Consider the following 25,830-nt stretch of genomic DNA (forward strand, 5'->3'; position numbering starts at 1 on the left):
AACGTTACGCTTTTAGACGTGACCTGCTACGCGTGTTTTCGAGCTACTAAATTTTTAGGAGCAGGCATGAAAAGAACGAGAGCGTGTGAAATGGTGTTTGAAATTATAACAATCGTGTTTATTCACCGTTTTTTGTGTAAAAAATTAAATGTGATGCAAATCGTTGGTGTTTCGGGGTGTATATGAAAATATTTCCCTAATTTCAATGAACTTGACCAATTTACGCGTGGTATCGCTCTCTTATGTCAAGAAATTTGTCCAGTTTTATTTCTGCTCTCTTTTGCCGATTCTTTAATTAAGTTGTAAATGTTATCTGTGAGCTCAGAAATTAGTTCCTACTTTCTTAATTTTCAAATTTAATCAATCTGATCAATCCTGTGATTCTATATAATTTTAAAGGAGTGTGGAGTTTGACTCGATACAAAACAACTGAGATTGATTAAATCTTTGAACAACCAAATTTATGTTTATTTTGATCAAATGTTTAAAATGATTTAGATGTGGGAAACAGCCCTCGCTTCAAAGAGAGTAGTGGAAGCTTATGCTTTCGAAATAGATTACTATTGCTTCCAACAAAATAAATTTCAAGGGGAAATTTTTGAAAATAGTTCTATGCCAAGAATCTGCAGACCGTACGGAATCGCACCGTCCCCTCCCTCTTTAGCATAGGAATGGAAGGAACCGAATTGAGAATCTTCAGACCCCACGGAATCGCAGAGTCCCCTCCCTCTCAATAAGGAATGGATATGTTATCACCCTTGAATCTTTGGCCTGAACGGAATCGCTCAGTCCCCTCCCTCTCGGCGTGAACTTTGGAGTATTTAGGTTGGTTGGTTTGTTGGAGCTGGTTTCCAGAGTCACTACCTCTGTACTAAAGCGAGAGCTGATTCAAGAATGAGCTGCCGTGCTTGCTCCGCACGGCCTTTTATACTCGTTTAAAGAAAGAGATCATGATAATAATTCATTCTAAAAATAACTCGAATTTTGATTCGCCTGGAAAATTAATCTCGGACCAGAATTTGATCTCTAAATTCTCGGATTGGTTCGCTAATTCCCGCTCGCGCCGTGATTGGACAAACTTGAGGCTGTTTTCCCTCGCTTTTGAGAACTTAAAGATCTCTGTGTAAAAATAAATGTTTTTAACGACCAAAAATCATATTTTGCTTTTTCTAAATTAAATAAATCAAACTTTCTTTTTTATTATTGTTAAATTAATAATTTCTGATCGTTTCAATCATTATTTCTCCTGGAACAAAAAGCTCGTTCGCGACTGGTCATTTCCGTTGGATTCAGTGCGCAATAGGGCTTTTCTGGACAAGTTTTCTCTGGACACTCTCAATTGCCTTCTAAACTGAATTTTTAATTTGTTTTGTTTAATTGAATCTTGCCTCGTATAAAAATTAAATGATTGTAGTCTCGGAACGCAAAATGTGAGTAATTATGAGAGAAAAGAGTTTTTCTGAATAATGTAATAGCTTTTACGCCGAGCCACGGAGAGTCGCGTCGAGCGGATAAGTACGAGCTCGCGTGGCGCGGGATTCAAATGTGATATTTCGTTCGAATAAAAGGGAGTGCCGTTTCAATATACATGCGCGGCTGCGATATAAAAATTCCACCATATATTATTCTAATGTCCTGTTGAAATACGTTGTGTGCGTTCGAAAATTTTCGTTACATTTGTGCGCGACAATAATTCGAAACCACGACGCGTCGAATGTATAGACAATTATAGTGTTCTCGACGAATACAAACATGTACGGTGCGTCGTCGCGTGGCTTCGCATATATACGATGACCGTTATGCGTAACGAGATACACACCGTGTACATACTGTAACGTTGTGAAATACAACGTTACGAGGACGATTCGAATTAAGTGTGGTAGGCGGTCTGGATAGCTCAGTTGGGAGAGCACTCGACCGGCAATCGAGAGGTCCCGGGTTCGAACCCCTGTTCAGTCCCTGCCGCATTTTTTCGGATCGTTCCTCCTAAGTAGTAAGGCTATACCAGTTCTGGCTCAAATGGCGGCGAGGGGGGAGCGGTGTGCGGGGAAGCGCCAGGGCCAGAGGGGGGCGCGAAGGGGGAAGCCTCGCGCCGTAGGGCCGTGTGTGTGTCGCACACATTCTCGCGGCCCTTGAAAAAGAAGGAGAGATAGAGCCGATAGTGAGTGTGAGAGAGATGGAATGAGAAAAATCGTGTTAATTTATGACCAGTGCGTTACGGATTTGTCTTCGCCTCGGATGCAGATAAGGGAGGGGAGGGGGGGGGGGCATAACGAAGGGTCTGCCGTTGGAGAGAGAGGTGTGAGAGAGATAGAATGACCGTAGAGAGCAAAAGCATGAGAGAGACGGAGTGAACGAGAAAAAAATATTCTCTAAGAGTTTTGAACTCTGGGTGTATGTTGAGATGAAAACATTCAGTTTGAAATGCCATTGATTCGTCAACGCTAATGTGCGGGCCGGATAGGGAAGGGGAAGGGTCTGCAGCTCAAGAGCAAAATTATTCTACAATAATTCTATAAGAGGTCTCAAGATTTTTTCGACATTTTGTTGTTTTTTTTTCAAGACTTCAGTATGAAAAGTATTCTCAAGATGGATAGATGTGCGAGTATGTATGCGATCCATCCGTTGAAAGAACATTGGATGCTGACTAAAAATGAACTCGAATCAATTCCTAAGATTCTGCTCATAAAATATTATGGTAAATTCATTCCATCGCTATGGGATCGATTACCTGAACATTTGAAGAGTGATAGTGAAGTTCAGTCTTACCAATATTATCACGATCATTTTAATCCACCGTGGATGTCGACTCATATTGATGCTCTAGGACCAATACGTCGAGAGTGTGAAAAATGTTGGATCATGGAACAACTAGTGAATATTTATGCAATTTATTGTATACGGAGCCCTCGTGAAATGACGGCGGAAGAACTCCTCATTATATCGCCATCAACGTTCAAGAAATATTTCAGTGACTTTACGGATGTTTTGTGGGAGCGTTTTCCATATTACTACAAATCCGACGTTGAAATTCAATCGTTGCGTCGATGCCATGATCATTGGAATACGTCTTCGATGGAAGATCACATTGATGCTCCGGCCCCTCTACGGAAAAATTGTAGAAAATGTCGGGAGAGGGAGGACATGCATGAACTTGCACGAAAAGAGGTAGAGGGGGAATAACCCTAAAAATTCAAGAAAAATCGAGAGCAACGTCGTCGTCAGTCAGCTGCTGCATTAGTTCGAGAGCAGACGAGAAAAAAAATCACTCTTCAAAAATGGAGTTTACATCTTTGAACAAAGTTGCCACGCTGGAAAACAACATACCAACGAAGAAACTGATTGAACTTGAGGTCGGGACTGATCATCCAATTCATCATATTCGATCGGTGAAAACGAAATTTGGAAAACGATACATCTCCAACATCGGAGGTCAATTCATGGTTTTTCTACCGGGGAGACTTTCCGAGGCTTTCGACCAAGACGAGGATGAATTCAAAAAGCTGTTGGAGGCGGCTCAAGCGAGAGAACTCTACATGGAAACGTTTGCCGACAAGTGGAGTAAAATTTTGTTCAAACATATTCCAAAATCTTCGTGAAGAGAAAAAAAATGTATAATTGTGATCATTATTGAAAAATCATACTAATAATAGTAAAAATAATATGAAATATTGTAGACTGATTGGAGGAGGAGGAGGAGAAGGAGGAGAGTTTATAATAAAAATATGGAAAAAAGTATCATCGTAACAAAAATGTTTTGTTTATTGGAAAATTCCTCGTTCACACAATTCTAGATATACATATAACCAACTTCTGAGCGATTTCACATTCGCATTCGCACAATTGTATTTCGGATTGTTATGGTGATGGTGAGGACAATCGAGGCGACTTTTCGGCAACTTTTGCAACGATGGGCAGTCCAGAGTCTCCATATCGATAATTTCCGACGACAGATCCAAGAAATTCTTCAGCCACAAAGACTTTTCACATCCTTTCACGTATATAGCACGAGCTCGTTGTAAGATTGTTTGAATAATTATTTTCGCTGTTGTGTATGGTAGACCCTCATAGTCCCATGAAATCCCGTGGACATTTCGTTCCAACCATTTGTTTGTTATTTTATATCGACCGGGTAGCGCGTCCCAAGTATATGGTGATTTGAAAAACAGCGTTAGAGGTTTATAAATTTTATCGTTGGCTCGAATAATTGATATTTCTTTCGGGATAAATTCATTGCGTGAGCCCTTAAAACCCTGGAGATCAACGATAAAGTCCATCTCGACTGACGATTAGTAAAATCATCACCATGACTTTATACCAATTTTTTCACCCCACCACTCGCAGGATTGTATTCAACGATGCGATCGTGTAGAATGAGCGCATGTTTGAGCAGGAATATTTGTGCTTGTTTCAAATTCAAGGCGTACATCAACAGGCCCAGACTTGAGAGAATCGTTCTGCTTCGAGCAGTCAACCACAATGAGAGGAGCATATTTGAGAAAATCCGTTTTTGTAAGCCATGATTCGGCCTCCTTATTGTAGTACATCGGTTGAAAGTTTGTATACATATCGTATAATACTGCATACTGATTTTGCGGTATATTCAAATTCATGTTACCATAGGGATAACATTGTGATGTTGTGTCCGCGAAGACCGTCGCGAAGGGACGAGTTATCAAGGATGAGTATTTAAGGGATTTAGGCCAAAAGAGCTGAACTCCAACTCGATACTTTTACAACAAGTTAACAATAAGTTTATTTAAGAAGTTACAAATTCGAGGTTTTATTGCCTCGAGACCGATCGTTACAATTCTCGTCAAAGACTGTCGAATTTTGGTTAGTTGGTAAATTTATAGACTTGGGGGTTTTTCCCCCTCTCGCGACAATATGGCGTGATATTCTTTCTCGAAGTTTCGGTGTCGACATCGAGGGTCGATGCGCTCGTTCGGGAGCATCGATATTTCAACATTCCAGCGTTTGCGCTGAGAGTGCTTAATTTGTTTTAATGAGTGCGATGTACGAGCACAACATCCCTCCCCCCTTTGGGAGACGAAATTTATTTCGGCTATTTTTCGCACGGAATTAAAATAATTAAATTTGTGTGAAACTTGAATATGCTTTCCCTTTTTTAATTCCTTTTCCACTTTTAGTAGGATTATGTTTAGGTTATAATGAAGCGTTTTGTGTGGCATTATTTTTTTTTTTTTTTGGGCGTGCCTTAGTTATGTAAATTTTATCATCAGTAGGTCTAAATGCAAGTTCTTCTATGATTTTTGGTCTTGCCACGAAAGTCGGGGCTAGTTCGATATCATTAGTTTGTTGTATTAATCGAATTCGTTGACAATGTTTAGCTTTGAAAATTGTTAATATGATGATTATTAAAATGATCATAGTCATGCTAATGGCACTTATAGAATAATTTCCGATTATGTGATAGGGATGTGCCCAAATATTTGTTCTTCATCTAGTTTTTTCTTAAGGATTTCGATTCTTTCTCCTAATGCGTTCGTTTCTAGTGGATTGATAATTACTTTTGATGGTACGCTGTAATTGAAAATAGGGTGATTAGCGTTTACCATTCCGATTGCGTTCGTTAAGTTATATAATGGTACATATGTTATAAATTCATTTTGTCGCAGTTCATTTAAAGAAAACAATTGAAAATTAATTGATGTGGCGGAACATTTTCCGTCCAAAGCCAGTAATCCTGTATTGTGGATTATTTCGTGTGTCGTAGACTTATTTTTATAATCGATTCTAATATTTTCGGGTTTTGGGGCTACGAATAGCCATTTACCTTCTTTTTCCAGCGCGATTATTAATGTTTTTTCTAATTTTACAATTCGTTGGTTACATGATAAATTTTCGGTATTATTTCCTAAATATATTGCTATTTCGCATGATGTATTGTCGCTTATTGTTTGCATTGATTGTTTAGGTTTGTAATAATAGATATTGTCGACTTTTTTCGCTTTGTTTAAGTCTTCTTCCAACATTGTTAAATACGTTCTTTTGTAATTATCTACGATTATTATTTTCGATGTAGTTTCTATGAACTGGAACTGATTTTCATCGGTTTTTGTTGGTAGTGGGTAGACTTTGTAGATTTTTAGCATAGAATTTTCGATCAAAGGAAATTTTATGATTAGAACAAATCGTAGTTTTGCTGTGTAGCTAGTAATTTCTGCGGTTTTTAATAGGTTAGTCATTTCGCTACTTTTAATGTTTATTGGAAAGTTTAAAAGTTTAGTAATGTGAAGAATTGCTTTTGTTGAGTAGTTAATTAATTGTTTGGGTGATATGCGGTCGTTTGAATTTTCTTGATGCGTAATAATTTGCACGTTTCCTTAAAAACGTCGCTCAGAAAATTCGTTCCTTGATCGGAAAGAATGGTTTGAGGAGGTCCATGTTGGCAAATGATCCGTGTGGTCAATGCTCTTGCTACTTTTTCTTCTGGTTTTCTGACATTTGTCGCATTTTTCTACATATTTCTTTATTTCCTTTTTCATTCCTGACCAACGATACTTTTCTTGAATTCGTTGAGTCATTCTTTTTACTCCGGGGTGTCCTCCGTGGGCCGTGTCGTGGTACTCTCGTAGTATTGTTTTTCTGTCTTTCTCTGACAGGTTCGTCGCGTTAGAGTCGAGGTGTTCGGTTTCACCCTCGTTATCGCCTTCATGGCTGTCCTCTATGGGAATCTCATTTTTATCTTCAGCCGCACTCGGTTGATTATCAAGTCGGCCATTATAATTGGGGATGGACCGATTCTCCGAGGAGGCTGTAGTTGTTGAAGAAGATGAAAACGCGTCGTTCATGACTTTACGCGTTCTTTCTTTCCCCCTTTTTTCCAGCTGATCAGTGGTTTCATTCTGATCGAGCGTGATCGCGTATATGCGACTCAGCGCGTCAGCATTTGTATTCCTTTTTCCTTCATTATATTCAATTCTGTAAGTGTATTCTTCCTTGCCTGGAGAGTTTTTAACTTCAATTTTTTCTATTTGTTTTTGTTTGTGATCGTTTTCTATTTCTTCTATTTCGACTGTCGGCCTTTCTCTTGAGACTTCCTGATCTAAGGTATTTAAAAACATGATGGGAGAAGTCATTCTTTTTTCCGGAACTATTCCTTGCTCTATTTTTACTCCTTTTTTAATTTTGCGGGCTGATAAACATCCTACCGCTAAATTTTTTGCTTTTACGTAGTGGATGCTCTCGGAACGGGATTGTAGTTTCTCCGAACCGTTCACCAAAGGCTCGACGTGACCATACATTTTGATTATGCGGCCACCTAGAATGTCGACCTTGTGTTTTTTAATAAAATCGAGTCCCAATATTCCGTCTGTTTTGATTGGAACGTCGTTATCGACGACGAAAAATTCATGAAGAATTTTGACGGCGGGTGTTTCGATTTCGAGGATTACTTTACATAGGGCATTGAAGGGTTTTCCTCCGACGCCTGTCAATTCGACTGTTTCATTGATTATTTCTGTATTTTTTCTTAGAGCATTTCTTTTTATTATGCAACATTGAGCTCCCGTGTCAACTTTCAAGAGGAGAGCTGAATCTATTGCGTGTGGTGATGTGATATAACAGTCGCTAGCCATTCCCCAGGAACCGATCGAATTAATTACGAATTTTGTTTTGGGTTTCACAACCTGTGCATTCGAGCCGGTAGCTCGCTTAGCCTCCACACAGCTGACGTGCGCATTTTTTCGCTCAGCCGTTTGCGCGAGGAGACTGAGGTTCAGCGACCCTATTGTTTTCTTTTCTTCCGCATTCCCGTTGTTCGATTGATTCGAATTTTGGTTATTACCTTGATTGTTTTCTTGACTGTTATTTTGACCGTTATTCTGTTGTCTATTATCTTGATAACCTCTATTTCTGCTTCTGTTTCCTTGATTTCCACGATTTTCTTGATTTCCATTATTACTATTATTTCCTTGGTTACCATTTCTATTTTTTCTATTCCAACAATCGTCATATACGTGACCTGGTTTTTTGCAATAATTACAAAATAAAGAATTTATGCTTCGACTCGGTGTCGGTAAACTGTTATTTCCGTTACCATGATTCTCATTTCTATTTCCTGAGCTTCTACAGTCGCGTGCGAGATGACCTTTTTTGTTACACCTATTGCAAATAATCGTATTATTTCCAGGTTCTCTTCGAGTTCCCTGTTGTATCTTTTCTTCGTCGATCGCGGCTGTGATAGCTTCGTTGAGGGTTGGATATGCCCTAGCTTTAATAATTGTTTGATATTCGCGTTTGAGACCTTGAGTGAAACTCGAAAGGGCTACTTCGCGTATGTGTTTTTCTACCGCCATTTGTTCGATCATTGTCGAGTGCTTTTTTATACTTGCATCAATTAATTCCATCATTGTGTCTTCTACTCTTCTTCCGAATTCTTTTACTGATTCGTTAAATTTCTGTCGACAAGAATACAGCTCTGTTTGAAGGGCTCCTACGGTTCTCGTACCGCAGAATATTTCTAACATAACGGATTTAAACGTTTCAAAATCTGGAATATTTTTATATCGTACTTCTGCTCGAGCTTTACCAGTTAATTTAGTAGTTAACACTGATTCTAGGAGAATCTCTTGGTCCTCTTCTAAAATATGTTTATTGACATGAGCAAAAGAATCTACAAGTTCTCGCGCTTCTTCCGGTTTTGAACCGTCGAATCGAGGAATTAAACTACGCGCTTCTTTAAGAGACATTGAGCCTCGAAGTCTGTTAGTTCGCGAGTGATTTGGCGGGGAATTTTGAGAATTATTTCCTCTATTATTTTCGCCATTATTTCCAGGATTATTATTTCGACTATTTCCGGGATTTCCGGAATTCTGATTATCTCCCGTTGTGTCTAAATTTACTGTTTCAACCATTGTTGATACTAAAGGATTTGTTGTTTCTACTACCGAATTTTCCGGCGTATTTTCCGCGTCTAAATAATCGTCTTCCGATGTCGGAGATCGATTTAAAGATTGGGCGCTACTTCGTCGCCTTCTACTTTGCGAGGAGATTTCGTTTTTTCTTTCGCGGTTGTAGTCGAGTTTATCGTCGAAAAATGAATTGAGCGAACGCGAAATAGTGCTTACGCCCGGTAATTTGAGACGTTCAGCGTACTCGTCGTCTGACATATAAATTTTTATATACGAACTGGCTTTGGCGGATTACAATGTTATTTAATAATGTTCCGTCACTTACAGTAAGATGATCGCTAACATGATGTTCGGATTTGTTGTCGTGTTGAATTTCTTCCGCTCTGGTTCCAGTCGTATTTTGGGTTGAATCTTGACGTAGATCGGTCTGCCTTGGATGCGATGATCGGTGATCGAACGTCCGTTCGATATATCGACTTTTCTAGAATTATCGGTCCTCCTCAGCAATTTGAATTCCTTCCGTTTGACTATCGTAGACGTGTCGGGTTTCTCGAGTAGTGGCAATCCCACCGCTGCCACCAATGTTGTGTCCGCGAAGACCGTCGCGAAGGGACGAGTTATCAAGGACGAGTATTTAAGGGATTTAGGCCAAAAAAGCTGAACTCCAACTCGATACTTTTACAACAAGTTAACAATAAGTTTATTTAAGAAGTTACAAACTTAGGGAAAAAAAGGTTGGGACAAGTACATTGATGGTATCGTGTTTGCTGATAATTCCATCCATAAAAAAAAAACTTGGAAATCGATGCCTCATTCTTCTTATTTGATTCGAACAGCTAAATGAATTGAAAAAAATTCCATCTAATTTACGTGCAGCATTAAAATTTATTATATCAATTCGAGGCCAAGTATTTTCTAATGAATTGAAAAAAGTTACCACTTGAGTTACGTGCAGCACTAAAATTTATGATATCAATCAGTGGACAAGTATTTTATTAGTAACTACAAATTTTGACATTATTAAATTGTTCTAAGAAGCTTTTATATCCAAAAAAAATCACATGAAAGCTAGTCATTCGTTACTCTATGGTGGCAAAGACTTATAAGAAAATCGATTTTTCTCAGACTTTCAGGATCCTTGGTATTATTCACAAAATTCAACGTCGATTGGATCGATACAAGTACTTTTAACACTTATTTAAACATAATTTGTATCGATCCAATCGACGTTGAATTTTGTGAATAATACCAAGGATCCTGAAAGTCTGAGAAAAATCGATTTTCTTATAAGTCTTTGCCACCATAGAGTAACGAATGACTAGCTTTCATGTGATTTTTTTTGGATATAAAAGCTTCTTAGAACAATTTAATAATGTCAAAATTTGTAGTTACTAATAAAATACTTGTCCACTGATTGATATCATAAATTTTAGTGCTGCACGTAACTCAAGTGGTAACTTTTTTCAATTCATTAGAAAATACTTGGCCTCGAATTGATATAATAAATTTTAATGCTGCACGTAAATTAGATGGAATTTTTTTCAATTCATTTAGCTGTTCGAATCAAATAAGAAGAATGAGGCATCGATTTCCAAGTTTTTTTTTTATGGATGGAATTATCAGCAAACACGATACCATCAATGTACTTGTCCCAACCTTTTTACCCTAGGGGAAGTTTATGGTTTGATATCACGTCTTTTTTCGCGAAAGTTCCTTATTTATGTTTTGATGAATATATAATTTTAATTTAAATTGCTATGAATTATTTACGATTTACTGCTTATAACGTTGGTTTCCACGAAAAACGACCTATTTTTCGTCAAAATTGTGCTAGAAATATTTCGTCACAAGTCTGTCCTTGGACTTTGGCGATTGTTTTCCTTGTATTCTAATATGTTTTGTCAATTAAGAAGCAAAGAGCATGGTGGAAAGCGGGTTAGAGGCCGAGATATAATTTTCGGCTTATAACGTTGGTTTTCACGAAAAAAGACCTATTTTTCGTCAAAATTGTACTGGAAATATTTCGTCACAGGTCTGTTGTTGGACTTCAGCGATTTTTTTCCTTGTACTCTAATATGTTTTGTCAATTAGGAACCCAAAAGCACGGTGGAAAGCGGGTTGGAGGCCGAGATATGATTTTGGCTTGTAACATCTGATTCGTTGAAAAAAGACTGATACCGCACAATCAGTATACTAGTGAAGAACATTATACACTAATGCTGTAGGATTGTAATATATTTGATATTTTCTTACGGTTCGAAATCATTTTTGTTGTGTGATTTAAGAAGTTTTGTTTACATTTTTTGTGGTATAATGCGAAAACGAGCGATCATCAATGTAATTGTCCAAATTTTTTTTCTCCGAGAAAGGATTTTTACGGCTTGATATCAAATCTTTTTTCTGTGGTAGTTCTAAACCACAAAAAATATTCTTAAATAAGATTTTCTCAAGTTCTCCAATGTTTCTATTGTGATATTTAAAAATAATTCTCCTTTCTCCAATGATTTTCTTTAAGTTTTGTACAATTTATAACAGTTTGATATTCTTCGAATGTTTGAAGTGATATCCTCAATTTTTCAACCATTTCAAACGTGTCTATAATTTTTTGGGATTAAAATCATATTCGGTAAGGTTTTTCAATATTTTGTATCATTGTGGAATTTTCCCCCTTCATTTATAAATTTTGTTTTCATCTGTTTTGATGAAATCATTGTGAATAAAGAAAACATGAAGATTTTTCAATGAAACGAATTTTTCGATTGATTTTCCTTAAAATTTGACAGAAGGAGAAAGAAAAAAATATATATAATGTTCACCAAGTCCACCAGAATTCGCAATTTTCACATATGTTTAATGAATTCTAATGCTAGTTATTTTTATTTCATTAAAAAACGTGCTTCCAAGGACTTTTTGAAGCAATCTTTTCCATTCGTATTATCATTCCCAGAGATAGAAAGTTGACGCACCCACGTCGATGCACAAAATTTTCAAACTCTGCATGTAGCCACCAAGGTTCAACCGGACAAAAGAAAAAGTATGAAGTGCGTCAAGACCAACAGAATTGCTTACTTTTTAATATGAGCATTGCATTTTGAAAACATAACTTCTTATGCCATTCATAAACAGGCCATCGCTGACTTTTTGTATCATTCATCATTATTTTTTATTATTGATTATTATTTATAATCCATTTCCAAATCCTATAATTCATGTATAATTTTCATTATTTGTAGATATCCATATTCCATAATCAAAAAAAGGAAGTACTAATACCTGGCATGCATGTCAATACACAGAATTTTCCAAATATGCAAGTATTCGCTGCGATTTATTCATCTAAATTTTGGTACAGACAGAAAAAATTACCACCGATTCATAAAATTTATTATGCCAAAACTAAAAGGAAAAAAGACAGCGCACTTGAAAGTGAACAGAACGCATAATTGTTTCATGTATCTCATTCATATATTACAGTTGGAACCAAAAAGTGAAAAGATTGGCACACCTACCGCTTCGCAGGAATATCAAAGTTCATAGGTATTCGCTGCGTACCAGTAATACAAACTTTGGTGCTATGGGGCAAAAAACTTTAAAATTACCCGAACCACATTTTTGAAACTTATTATGGCATATTCAATAAATAAAGTGACAGATACGCTGCATGTTGAAGTAAATCAAATAGTGTAAAAAGTGACAGACAGATACGCTGCATGTTGAAGTAAATCAAATAGTGTAATTTAGTATGTCTCCATGGTTATACACAGACAAAATATTTGATCACATCCAGAAATGATCAGGCGTAGACTCACACACATGAATTTTTTAATCCATAATGTCAATCGTAAACATGGTCTGGAAATACTCAATATACGTGTCGCTTCATCATGTTGTCAAACTTAAGATGTGTTCATTGCATTTGGAAGATACAAATTTTGATATCACGAAAAATAAGCAACCAATGACTTATTGAAATGAATTTCCAAATTCATCATGCAACAATTCAAGTGAATATCTATGTATTTACATGGCCCAAAGATATTTTAAAACTCGTGTTTGTAAACAAGCAATCATGAAAACTTTTTGTTATGAATTTTCCAATTTATTGACATCAATATGAGGAAATAGAAATACGAATGTCACTCGAATTGTCTAGAGAATGAATAGAAATTAGTATGGATACACTGTAAGCTAAGGAGGTGGGAAAAAGGGCCCGGTAAACACGGCCAAACGAAATGAAAGAAAATATGACAATAATACATTGAATTAGACACTTTTACTTGACCGAAGTTTTTCAACATTTATTTGCTTTCATTTACATACAATCACGCATATTTTTTCTATAATGTAATTACACAACATAAAATTTCTGTTTGGAAAGAACGTTTGAGAGGTTATATAATGAGCGAAAATTTATTTTTCTCACATAACTCCCGTTGAAAATTTTTGAAGAACCAGAACCAGGATTGCAACAAAATTATGTCATAAATAAACGTAAAATATCAAAGAATTTGTACAAGGAGAAATTTCCCAATACTAATATATGTTCTATATAACAAACACTCGCGAACCGATTGCGATGAGCGTAAACTAACCCACATGGTTTTCACAAAACTTACATAACATTTTTTTTTTATAGTCATATAAGAATTTTGAATCGAATTCATACAGCTCGCACTATTTCTCCGAAATTTTATCATTCAGATCGCTGTTGCTATTAATTTGCTCATGCCATCAAAAACTGACAGATGGATGTATTATATATCACGTCAAAGTCACTATATGTCTGGTTTTCGTAATACTGTATGACACCACATACCACTATTTTTAATAAAATAAATACATATTTAACACTTTATTAGATGAAAAATATTTTTTTGTCACCCCGCACTTCGTAATGTCGAAAATCCGTTTGTTATAACATCAATAACTGACGGCTGACTGATGGTCTTGTATATATATATTCATAAACTGTATTCCGCTGGAACGGTACAGCAAGTGTCCTGACCAATCACAACTCATTATTTCTGTAGCCGGGATCCCGGGACCCGAGCTTCCATAGAAATGGGTTATAGCTGGCATCAAGAGGCCTTTGATGGTGTTCTGTACAGACACAGTAAATCCATAGATGTGTTAGTAACTTTTGCATAATCTTGAGCCCGTGCAAAGTTTTTTCTCAGCAATTACGCCACCGATCGTATTGATTTTGGGCGCAATCGAAAGAGAATTTCTTAATTAGCTGAAAGTTCAATTTTCAAAGTCGTACATAACTCATAGGCTTCGCAATTAAAGAAAATCACATGCCAATTTTACCCCCACCACCGCGAATCGTTTTATTCAGAGAAAGTATAGTCTCGGCGAGAGCCTCGGGCCAGCGGACGACAGGGCTGTCAATGTACTTGTCCCGAGACTCTACCGAGTCTCTTGATTCGAGGTTTTATTGCCTCGAGACCGATCGTTACAATTCTCGTCAAAGACTGTCGAATTTTGGTTAGTTGGTAAATTTATAGACTTGGGGGTTTTTCCCCCTCTCGCGACGATATGGCGTGATATTCTTTCTCGAAGTTTCGGTGTCGACATCGAGGGTCGATGCGCTCGTTCGGGAGCATCGATATTTCAACATTCCAGCGTTTGCGCTGAGAGTGCTTAATTTGTTTTAATGAGTGCGATGTACGGGCACAACAGTGAATTTAAATATAATTTTACATCGGTAACATTGCAATGATCAAAATTGCTCGCATTTTGCCTTTTAACACTCTTTCGTCCTGTTTGGAATGCCAGGATCACATATCGAGGTTTTTCCAGCTGTGTGGATGTCTTGACAGACCACACGTGTTTCGATGTCGCTGGTAACATTGGATATTCATACAATTCGTATGGAACGAGCCATTCAATTTTTCGTAGTGTAATTTTATAATCTTTAGCGGCTGCTTGAACTATTGCATTATCATCGGAACGTGATCTAGTCAAGATCAATTCATGTTTTGCATTCACCACCACTTTTCGATAATCTTCAGCAAATCCCAGCAGCATGCTCAGTGGTATGCATACGTCAAAGTTGCCTGCTACGTCTACAATTTGTTGAGTCTCCTCAACATCGAGCCAACCGGTGTTCTCAAGCATTGCACTTCTCGCCGACGAATGAGATGTATATCCTTTGATGAGAGATGTGATTCCCACATTTTTATTACGATCGATTTCAACTGCGTTAAGTTCATAACGCATCTCCTCGAATAAATGACAAATGGCATTGTTGACGAGGCTCGTTGCAGCTAACGCTGTACCATCCGCCTTTGTCAGTTTACCGCAAATGTGAATTGAACTTTTGCTCGGTAAAATTGATAAATCTTGATGTTAGATTGAAATACGTATTTCATCACTATTGTTGTATGTTGACGATGCGTATGGTTGATGAGCAATAATGTATGATGGATTCGTCAAACATGACGGATGTCTGGATGTTTACGATTTCTTCCTCCATTGCAGGCAGCAGATGCACAACGAGCAAAGCAGATAATTTCTCACACGGCAACTCCACGAATTTTGAGACCCAAACTCTTTAATAGTAGAAGGTTTTGAGGTGTTAACGCTTTCAGCGTCGTTCGACGACTGGTGGTTTCGTAATCCCATGTTGGCTTATTAATATTGCCAATACGGTGATTGTAAATTATCCCCATCGAGATTTGATATGAAGTCGTATGGTAATTACTGGGCCGCGAAAATTTATTAAATCTCCGTCCTGATCAACAATACGAAGTTGTATATTGTCAATTCGCCGATTTGTGATTGGTAGATAAATGACACTCGATGGTACTTCGATGATTTTATAGCCAGCCGGTACAGATGGAAAAAATTCATGAATTGTGTGAACTTTTCGTCCGTTGATGTATGCACCAGTTGTTATGTAACACTCGACTCGGATGGCGTTCACTTTGATAATGGATACCGGCAAATCAGACACGTGTCTTTTATTGGGTTCCAATTGACGCGATGTAAAACCCAAAAGAGGTCCAATAGAATTGTTCGATGTAAAATCAATCGATTGATTACACTCAATTTCACTACGTAGCCTATAATTATTCGGCTTAAGCTGAATTTGTATGTTTGTCAACTGAGCTTTCAAATATTTTTCAATATCTTCAATTTCATAGCTGCCCGTTGGAATGGTCAACACTTGCGTTCCAACATGAAATTCATTGCAACCAATGTCAATATTTGGAATTGAATTTGTTGTGCCCGTACATCGCACTCCTAAAATGAAGAGTATATAAATTAAGCGTTCTCAGCATAAATGCATCGACGGCGAAATATCGACGTTCCCGAACGAGCGCATCGACACTCGATGTCATCACCGAAACCAAGGAGACTATAGGGAAGGAGTCCAATCTCTGTATTGGGCGCCTGTTAGAAAAACGTCCGTGAAAATGTCGGGAACCCGGGTTCGAGGAACGGCCACTCGCGTCGCATTGTCGTTTGTGTACGGATATATATAGTAATAAAATCAATGTCGTTGGTGAAACTGACCGCCATGGCGGCCGAATCGTGGATTTAAAGAGCTTTCGCGCCTGTCAAAATTTGTTGAATCAACGATTATGAGTGCTCGTAATCGAAAATACTAATATGTATTGTAATAATATTCTCCAGCAACGTAAAACCCTGTGCTTTACACATTCTAAATATCAGCTTATCTCCCCTCGTATGTCGCGCTGCTAAGAAAAACCATAGCATCCGGGAAATTGCCGGTTCACATACTCATGTCGAAAGAAATTTTTTGTCACAAATTTTTTTTTGCATGATATTAATGAATATTTTAAAATTATATTGATAACTATAGCTTTTGTGACCCTAGTTACTGTTTCATAAAACCTTAACATATCAAGCGGCCCGGATAAGCCAGTAGCATTTTCTGCCGTTTAGGATATCATTAGCTTACGTGGTGTAATGGTTCAATGACGGGCTGATACTCGTGGAGTCCGCGGTTCAAATCCTCCTTTGTTTTATTTTTTTTTCATCATAGATAGTTATTGTTCTGACTATAGCAGAAATTTTAAAAAATCAATTGATTTTGTTGAATTATGTTTTTTTTTATTCATTCATATAAAAAATGACTGCAATATGTTAATTTATTTTAACAGCAATAGCCACTGTGTCAGTGTATTCCATTTTACAAAGATAGGTTAGACCACGGTTAGACCCACAAAAACTATCAACAGTGTCAGCTAGCAGCAACGCATGCGCGTATATAACGCGTACATAATGCGCATGCGTTAACCCGTACACTACCTGCAACAGCGCCGCTCGAGAGGAACCCTCTTTCCCGACACTTTTACGGACGTGCCCGATTGCCGAGATTGGACTCCTTCCCTATAGTCTCCTTGACCGAAACTTCGAGAAAGAATATCACGCCATATTGTCGCGAGAGGGGGAAAAACCCCCAAGTCTATAAATTTACCAACTAACCAAAATTCGACAGTCTTTGACGAGAATTGTAACGATTGGTCTCGAGGCAATAAAACCTCGAATTTGTAACTTCTTAAATAAACTTATTGTTAACTATTTGTAATAGTATCGAGTTGGAGTTCAGCTTTTTTGGCCTAAATCCCTTAAATACTCGTCCTTGATAACTCGTCCCTTCGCGACGGTCTTCGCATACACAACAAATTGAACGTGAGCAGCTCGACGAGTCCACGAGTATAATTTTTGTCGGGCGATAGTTCGATGGGTGGAAAAAATTGTGCTTCGAGTATGGAGGATGTGCCAGTGATTGGTAATGGTTAAACTATCATCCATGATGCTTGCAACTTTAGAACTAAACACATAGCTCCATAGTCTTTATTTATATAGTTTATAATTGTCTCGCCGATTCAGTTGATTACACAAAAATTTTAAACATAAATGTCCACATATTATTGTGTCATATTCTTGATATTTTTTATAATTATATTTCACGCTACCAACATTAAAGTATTTCATGAGTTCGGGTGGAGGTGGAAGATTGCCAAAGCTGTCAAAGTATGTGATTCCTCTGTCAGATTTTTTATAAGCAACCCAGTGTGTACCAGGTCCCACATTATCATCCAAATTAACGATTGCTGATTCTTGCTCGAGTGGTCCGTCCGCAGGTAAAGTGTCACGCATGAAAACACCGCGAAAGTTACGAATTTTCATGGCTCCCGCATACTTTAGCAGATCGATGTCAGTGAGTGGTTGATGCGGTAGCGTGATTATACGTCTTTTGACCCGAGGTAAAGACCCAAACCCTGTTTGTATGGTTTCAAGTGTCAACCTTTACCCAAAGCGATGGCCTCGAGTGTTCGATTGTGACGCTTACGTTCGTCCAATTCCTTTTTAGCCGCTTGAGCAGCATTTACAGCTTTGACTATTGCAGCACTGCCACCCGACAATGCTCCAACAGCGCTAAGACCGGCAAAGATGGGTACGAGGAAGGGTAATAAACCGCCGGTTTTTTGAGGAACAGGTAGAATCCTAGGCGTGCGTACTTTAACGCCCTTTACACCAGCTCGCGCACCTTTCAGTGCAGACATTACGACTTTACGAGAATCATCACTACGTATCATTGCTTTCTTCGCAGCACCGATAATCTTTTTCAGGCAAACACTTTTCGGGCGTTTCATACCCAATCCAAATTTCCTCTTAGTCTTCATAATGTTCGTCACAGCCCAAGCACTTGCTCTTTCACCGAGACTCGCGTCTTTCGAGGTTACACGCTTCCAAGCTTGTTCAGCCAAAACTTTATCCGCCAAATGTCTTGCTTCCAAATTGTCGCGATTTTTCGAATATGCGATATCGTGCTGTTTGCAAGCTGCGTCCAGCGGATTTATACCTGGATCACCACGAGCAAGACGTTTGGCCAATTTTGTGCCAGGTCCACAATATTGATAGCCTGGTAGATGCAATTCCACCGGGAGATTGTTAATGAGACTGTTGACAAGACCTTTGCCATGCACAATCATTACCACGCGGTGGTCGCAACACGACTGATCAGTATTATATTATAAAGTCGCATTTATATGATTTTTTCAATCAGTAGCATGCGCGATGAAGATGAAGAAACAAGGTGGTCAACTTCCCGTAATAAATTTCGATGAACTCGTAGGTGATGCAAAGAAAGTGAAGCGTCATGGGAACATACTACCTAGTAGCATTCGTGCCGTGTTTTGTGGTCCATCGAATTGTGGAAAAACGAATGCTCTACTTACGCTCTTGATACATCCAAACGGTTTGAGATTTGAGAACATTTATCTCTACTCGAAATCGTTGAAACAGCCGAAATATCGACTTCTCGAGCAAATGCTCAAACCCGTGAAAGGAGTGGAATTCTTCCCATTTAACGAGCATGAACAAGTTGTGGCCACCAGTGAAGCTAGACCAAACTCAATATTTATCTTTGATGATATAGCATGCGAAAAGCAGGATAATGTGAGAGCATTTTTTTCCATGTGGAGACATGAGATTGTGGACAGTTTTTATCTATGTCAAACGTATACCCGTATCCCGAAACATCTTCTGAGAGATTATGCAAATTTTGTTGTACTATTCAAGCGAGACGATATGAATCTAAAACATGTGTATAATGACCATGTGTGTATAAAGTGTTGGAAGTCGGACAAGTATGGATTCATCACGATTGACAAGGACAGTGAATTGAATGCTGGAAGATATAGAAGAGGATTTGATTCCTTCCTCACCGTCGATGATAAATGATTGTTCTTTCAGTTTTAAAGACAGTCTAGAGTCTGACTTGCATACATCAACATGAGGAGCAAAGAACTTTTAAGGGAGAAAGCTGTATTGAGTGAACTTGCCAAGGCAAGTGATGCAATCAGACGGAAACATCGAATGTTGAAAAGTGGACGTGATAGTGCTCAGCAGAGAATGCAAGATGTGTTTAAACCGATTGTCGAACCATTAGAGGAGCTAGTTTCGTATACGAAAAAACCGAAAATTAAGAGTGAACGTGTGAATGTTAAGAAGGAGGAGGAGGAGGAGAAGGAGGAGTCTCCAAATTTCGGAGAAAATAGCATGCAGCAAGATATTTCTTTCAAAGACGATATTTGGCATGATGCAATTACTGATGAGAATGTCGATGTACCCGTAACTAAAAATAATGATAATCATGATGATGATGACGATAATTTGGAATCATCTGGAGATGTTGATAATTTAATACGTGAATATTTGGGTCTACTGCGTAGTAATAACAAAACAAGATTAGATGGCTTGTATGGAGTACGAAATCTCGCTCAAAACAGATTAATGATTGGTGATTCACCAATTCATTTCGAACTCGATCATATAGTGGTTGGAGATGAAAAGTATCCCAAAAGTATTGGCTTGGTGGAACTGTTGTTTAAAAAAGAGCCCGAACTCAAATATATAACTCCAAATGACTTGGAGAAATATCAGAAAATTGTCATTACAACGAATGCTCATAAAAAATTTTATAAACGCACGGGTGCAGTACGTCAGGATAAAAATAGTAAATTCAAAAATTATATATCCCACATGCTGCGTAGCAACGATAAGAAGGGTGGTGCTCTGCCCCAGTACAAGGCGGCACAAAAGCATACTTCTATCGACTATGTTTATTGGGATGATCCGAATGAACTAGTGGATCGTCTTCGTTTATTGCTCGCATCGCAAGCTGCTGGAAACTCATCACATTCGAATGAAATCATATCGATTATCGAGGAATTGCGTGAAGCTGAAATCATTTATTAACATGTGAGGGCTTGCTTTCATCCACATTCCCAACATGAGCGTCGATGTGTTTGGACGAAAGTTGAGTAGACGTGGTGCAGGTCCTCCGGGTAAACCAGGTGCTGGATTCAAAATTACATCAGACGGCCATTACGATTTGGGACGAAAACGATTGGAAAACGTTGGCGACCCAATAAATGCCAGAGATGTTGTAACACTCGGTGCATTAAGTAAACACATTCATTCTATAACTCATAGTGTGACTCATATAACGAATCAAAGGTGCGAATCGAATGTGGCTGCTCTAGAGAAGCGTGTAAAAGATGATCTCGCCACTCTACGCAAGGAGATGAAAAATTTGGAAAGTATAATCGCGGAGCAAATAAAAGATGATCTTACCATCCTGTTGAAGGAGATGAAAGATTTGGAAAATGCAATCGCGGAGCTTAAAAAGTGAAAAGTTGCGAGAGAATGAGCGTGCCGCGGTGGTAGAGGAGCTACGCAAGCCAGCTCGACGAAATTACCCACGTCGACGAGTGGATATACGCGGTCTGGATGAGACTTGGCAAGCTGATCTTGTCGATATGTCTGCATATGCACAACACAACTCCAAGTATAAATTTCTCCTCACCGTCATCGATATATTCTCCAAATTCGCCTGGGCCGCACCATTGAAGAGTAAGAGTGGAAAAGATGTCACCGCTGCAATGGAATCAATTCTCAGCAAAGGACGCATACCCAAAAATCTTCACGTCGATCGAGGAAAAGAATTTTACATTACGGACTTTAAGGCCCTGATGAAAATATATCAGACATTTTTCAGACGGTGTCATATTACTTGATTATGATTTAAATCTACATTTACGAAATAATATAATCAAGCTGCAATCTCTGGTACATAATCAATTATCATCTCCGAGGTACGAAAATTTATTTCGATATGCCTGGTTCAAAAGTGGGTACATAGAAGAACGACCTGAGAATTTCGAAAATCCCGTTGAATTTGCTTTTGGTATATCATCTGAAACACAATGTGAAATTGAAGGCTGCACAAATGTGGCTGTAGTAAGATGTTCGTGGTGTAAAAAGTCACTTTGTTTCAAACATTTCTTCGAAGAACATCATTACTGTTCAAAATATAATCTATAAGTTCAGAAATGATAATTGAAACGAAAATGTGAATTGAATCTATTTTTAATACATGAAGGATTTTAGCGCCTATGTATATCCTTTATATATATATTAGGGTGGCCCTTAATATGGGTGAAAAAAAAAATTGATCGCGCCGCCCCCCAAAACGGTTCCAAATGATAAAAAAAAAATCTACGCAAAGCCGTAGCTATGTCCGGTAAGAGGAAGACGTGCCTGTAAGCATGAACTTGGTTTTAAATATCAATTTTTCTGCATGATTTAGTAATTTTCAAAAATGTTGTATTTCAGTGAAAAATGGTCACATCGAGGTCTAAAAAAACGCATTTTGAAGCTTCAAGTTTCTAATTTCAAGATCTTATGACGAAAAAAATGCAGAGCTACATGTTGTGCGCAATTTTGAGAAAAAGCGCGAGAAAAAAACAGCAAATTTTTATGCTCTTTTATCAATTCCATAAGCGTAGATTTATTTTTTTCAACTAAGCCATGGTATGGACCGGATAGCTGGTTTATTAGGCTTCAATTTTCTTTTTTTAAAACTTGGGTAGGACCATTTTTTGCTGAGATGTTGAACTTTGAATGAAAAACTCTTTTGTCTTTGATCGACGATATCTCAGCAACCAATGGTCGCACAGGAAATTCAAGGGCAGTTCTGGAAACTGGAATGATGTCCTACAAGGTTCCGTTGCAATCTTGAAGATCCATTTTTTATTCCATCCTTGTCGTGAATTTAAAAAAATAGGAAAAAATGTATTTTATGGTTTTTCAGAAAGTCAATAGCCAAATTTCAAATAATCATTAAATGACTGATGTTGAGTATGCCATTTACAGCTGAATATACCCCCAAAAACCCTGCCGAAGTTACATTTCGATCTAACCAATCGTTTCTTCGTTGCAACCGATCAAACATTAATCAAATTTGAGGGTCACGTTTTTTACGTTAAACGAGTCATGATCATGACAAAAATGAAAAAGGAAAAATTTCCAAGTTTTTTCTACATTTTTCCCATAAATAAGGTTGAAATATACAAAAAAAAAATTCCGAAAGTTTTTGATGAAAATTGATTGTTAAGGCTTCCAACATTGAGAGCTTCTGAAAAACCATAAATTACCTTTTTTTTCCTATTTTTTTAAATTCACGACAAGGATGGAATAAAAAATGGATCTTCAAGATTGCAACGGAACCTTGTAGGACATCATTCCAATTTTCAGAACTGCCCTTGAATTTCCTGTGCGACCATTGGTTGCTGAGATATCGTCGATCAAAGACAAAAGAGTTTTTCATTCAAAGTTCAACATCTCAGCAAAAAATGGTCCTACCCAAGTTTTAAAAAAAGAAAATTGAAGCCTAATAAACCAGCTATCCGGTCCATACCATGGCTTAGTTGAAAAAAATTAATCTACGCTTATGGAATTGATAAAAAAGCATAAAAATTTGCTGTTTTTTTCTCGCACTTTTTCTCAAAATTGCGCACAACATGTAGCTCTGCATTTTTTTCGTCATAAGATCTTGAAATTAGAAACTTGAAGCTTCAAAATGCGTTTTTTTAGACCTCGATGTGACCATTTTTCACTGAAATATAACATTTTTAAAAATTACTAAATCATGCAGAAAAATTGATATTTAAAACCAAGTTCATGCTTACAGGCACGTCTTCCTCTTACCGAACATAGCTACGGCTTTGCGTAGATTTTTTTTTTATCATTTGGAACCGTTTTGGGGGGCGGCGCGATCAATTTTTTTTTTTACCCATATTAAGGGCCACCCTAATATATATACATATATAAATCCGAAAATATTAATTGTGGAGTAAAAAAAGTGCGAGAACCAAAGTTGAAGGAAATAAAACCCTAGGGAAAAAAAGGTTGGGACAAGTACATTGATGGTCTCTTGTTTCTGGATGACATAGAAAAAAGATTCAGCACCAGGAAAAAAATTCTATAGAAATAATAAACGAAAAATTGAAAAGTTCAAAAAAATTCAACAAAAATATAAACAATGGAAAAAAATTCTGTAAAGAAAAATAAAAAATTTTCAAAAAAAATCATAAATATTGAACAAATTGAAAAATGTACTATCCACGTTACATGCAGTATAAAAATGTATGCTATCAATTGGAGGCCAAGTTTTTATTGATAATGTGGAATATTTATCGAACAAATTGGAAACGTTAATGAAATTCATGATAATTATTTTCACGAAAAAAGTTAATGAAAAATAAGTTATAACAGAAGTTACGTGCAGTACTAAAATGTATTATATCAATTCGAGGTTAAGTATTTATCAGTTATTCGAAATATAATCTCCGGCGACAAATGAGCGTTGAGAATCCTTGTCGGGCTCACAACGTTATATCAAAATTACTAAAAAATTAATGGAAATAAAATCATTAAAAATTCACATGAAAGTCATTCGTTACTTCAACAAGGTACACACTTTAAAGAATCGATTCCCCTCCGACTTCCAGGATCCCCTGGTATTATTCACAACATTCAACTTCGATTGGATCGGTACAAATTATGTTCAAATACGTCTTAAACGTACTTGTCCGGCCCATCACTTTTTATTCAAATTGCTCATTCGAAAACAAATCAGGGTTTTTCTATAATGACAAATATAATAAAATGGATAGAAATAAAAATAATATCTCCAAGTAATTTGAACTTGATTGTTCGCAAGTCCGTATAGCAATATCCACTTCTCATTTTCTTCAGTGAACATATGCCATTCGGTAAGAACCAATGAAAATGAGAAATAATCAGGCACATTACTAGGAAATTTTCGAACCTACTTAGCCATGCAAGGTTTTTTTTTCTATAGTCACGTACACATTTTGATAAATATCACTAGTCGAGTACGACACGTGGATTCCTGGAATTTGGAGATAAATGATTTTGTTGTGAATTGTGACTCCATATAATATAAATAGATTAATCAACTTCATCTTTTATTTTCGTTTCATTTTGACAAGAGCGATTCGAAGGAAAATTATTTTCTCGGGAATTACTGTTCCTTAATATTAACACATGCATCAACTTCGTTTTTGATTTGTTTTCGAATGAGCAATTTGAATAAAAAGTGATGGGCCGGACAAGTACGTTTAAGACGTATTTGAACATAATTTGTACCGATCCAATCGAAGTTGAATGTTGTGAATAATACCAGGGGATCCTGGAAGTCGGAGGGGAATCGATTCTTTAAAGTGTGTACCTTGTTGAAGTAACAAATGACTTTCATGTGAATTTTTAATGATTTTATTTCCATTAATTTTTTAGTAATTTTGATATAACGTTGTGAGCCCGACAAGGATTCTCAACGCTCATTTGTCGCCGGAGATTATATTTCGAATAACTGATAAATACTTGACCTCGAATTGATATAATACATTTTAGTACTGCACGTAACTTCTGTTATAACTTATTTTTCATTAACTTTTTTCGTGAAAATAATTATCATGAATTTCATTAACGTTTCCAATTTGTTCGATAAATATTCCACATTATCAATAAAAACTTGGCCTCCAATTGATAGCATACATTTTTATACTGCATGTAACGTGGATAGTACATTTTTCAATTTGTTCAATATTTATGATTTTTTTTGAAAATTTTTCTTTACAGAATTTTTTTCGATTGTTTTATATTTTTGTTGAATTTTTTTGAACTTTTCGATTTTTCGTTTATTATTTCTATAGAATTTTTTCCTGGTGTTGAATCTTTTTTCTATGTCATCCAGAAACAAGAGACCATCAATGTACTTGTCCTAACCTTTTTTTCCCTAGGGGAAGTTTATAGTTTAATATCACGCCTTTTTTCTCAAAAGTTCCTCATATTATATATAACCTATAATCTTATAACCGTCATGTTGTGACGGTTATAGCATTTTAGTATAAATTTCTATGAACTATTTGCTTAGTACATTTTTATAGATTCCATTCTCATACGAACATTTTTTATGGGATAATCTTTTTCATGAAATTATCAGCAAATAAGGGACCATCAATTTACTTTTCCCAATCTTATTTTTCCTGGGTATGATATTCGGCTTATAAAGTTGGTTTCCACCATAAAAGACCAATTTTTCGTA

General features: G+C 37.1%; 1 protein-coding gene and 1 non-coding gene across 4 annotated transcripts in view; one reads left to right on the forward strand and one right to left on the reverse strand.

Annotated features, from left to right (window-relative positions):
- inaD (inactivation no afterpotential D) overlaps positions 1-25,830 on the reverse strand; it is a 2,962,486-nt gene that overhangs the window by 2,555,750 nt on the left and 380,906 nt on the right. The gene's annotated exons all lie outside the window — the stretch shown is intronic.
- Positions 1,887-1,959, forward strand: TRNAA-GGC (transfer RNA alanine (anticodon GGC)). The gene has a single exon. It is a non-coding gene; the product is annotated as a tRNA-Ala (tRNA).

Source organism: Venturia canescens, chromosome 9 (genome assembly GCF_019457755.1).
Source record: "Venturia canescens isolate UGA chromosome 9, ASM1945775v1, whole genome shotgun sequence".
NCBI lineage: Eukaryota > Metazoa > Arthropoda > Insecta > Hymenoptera > Ichneumonidae > Venturia > Venturia canescens.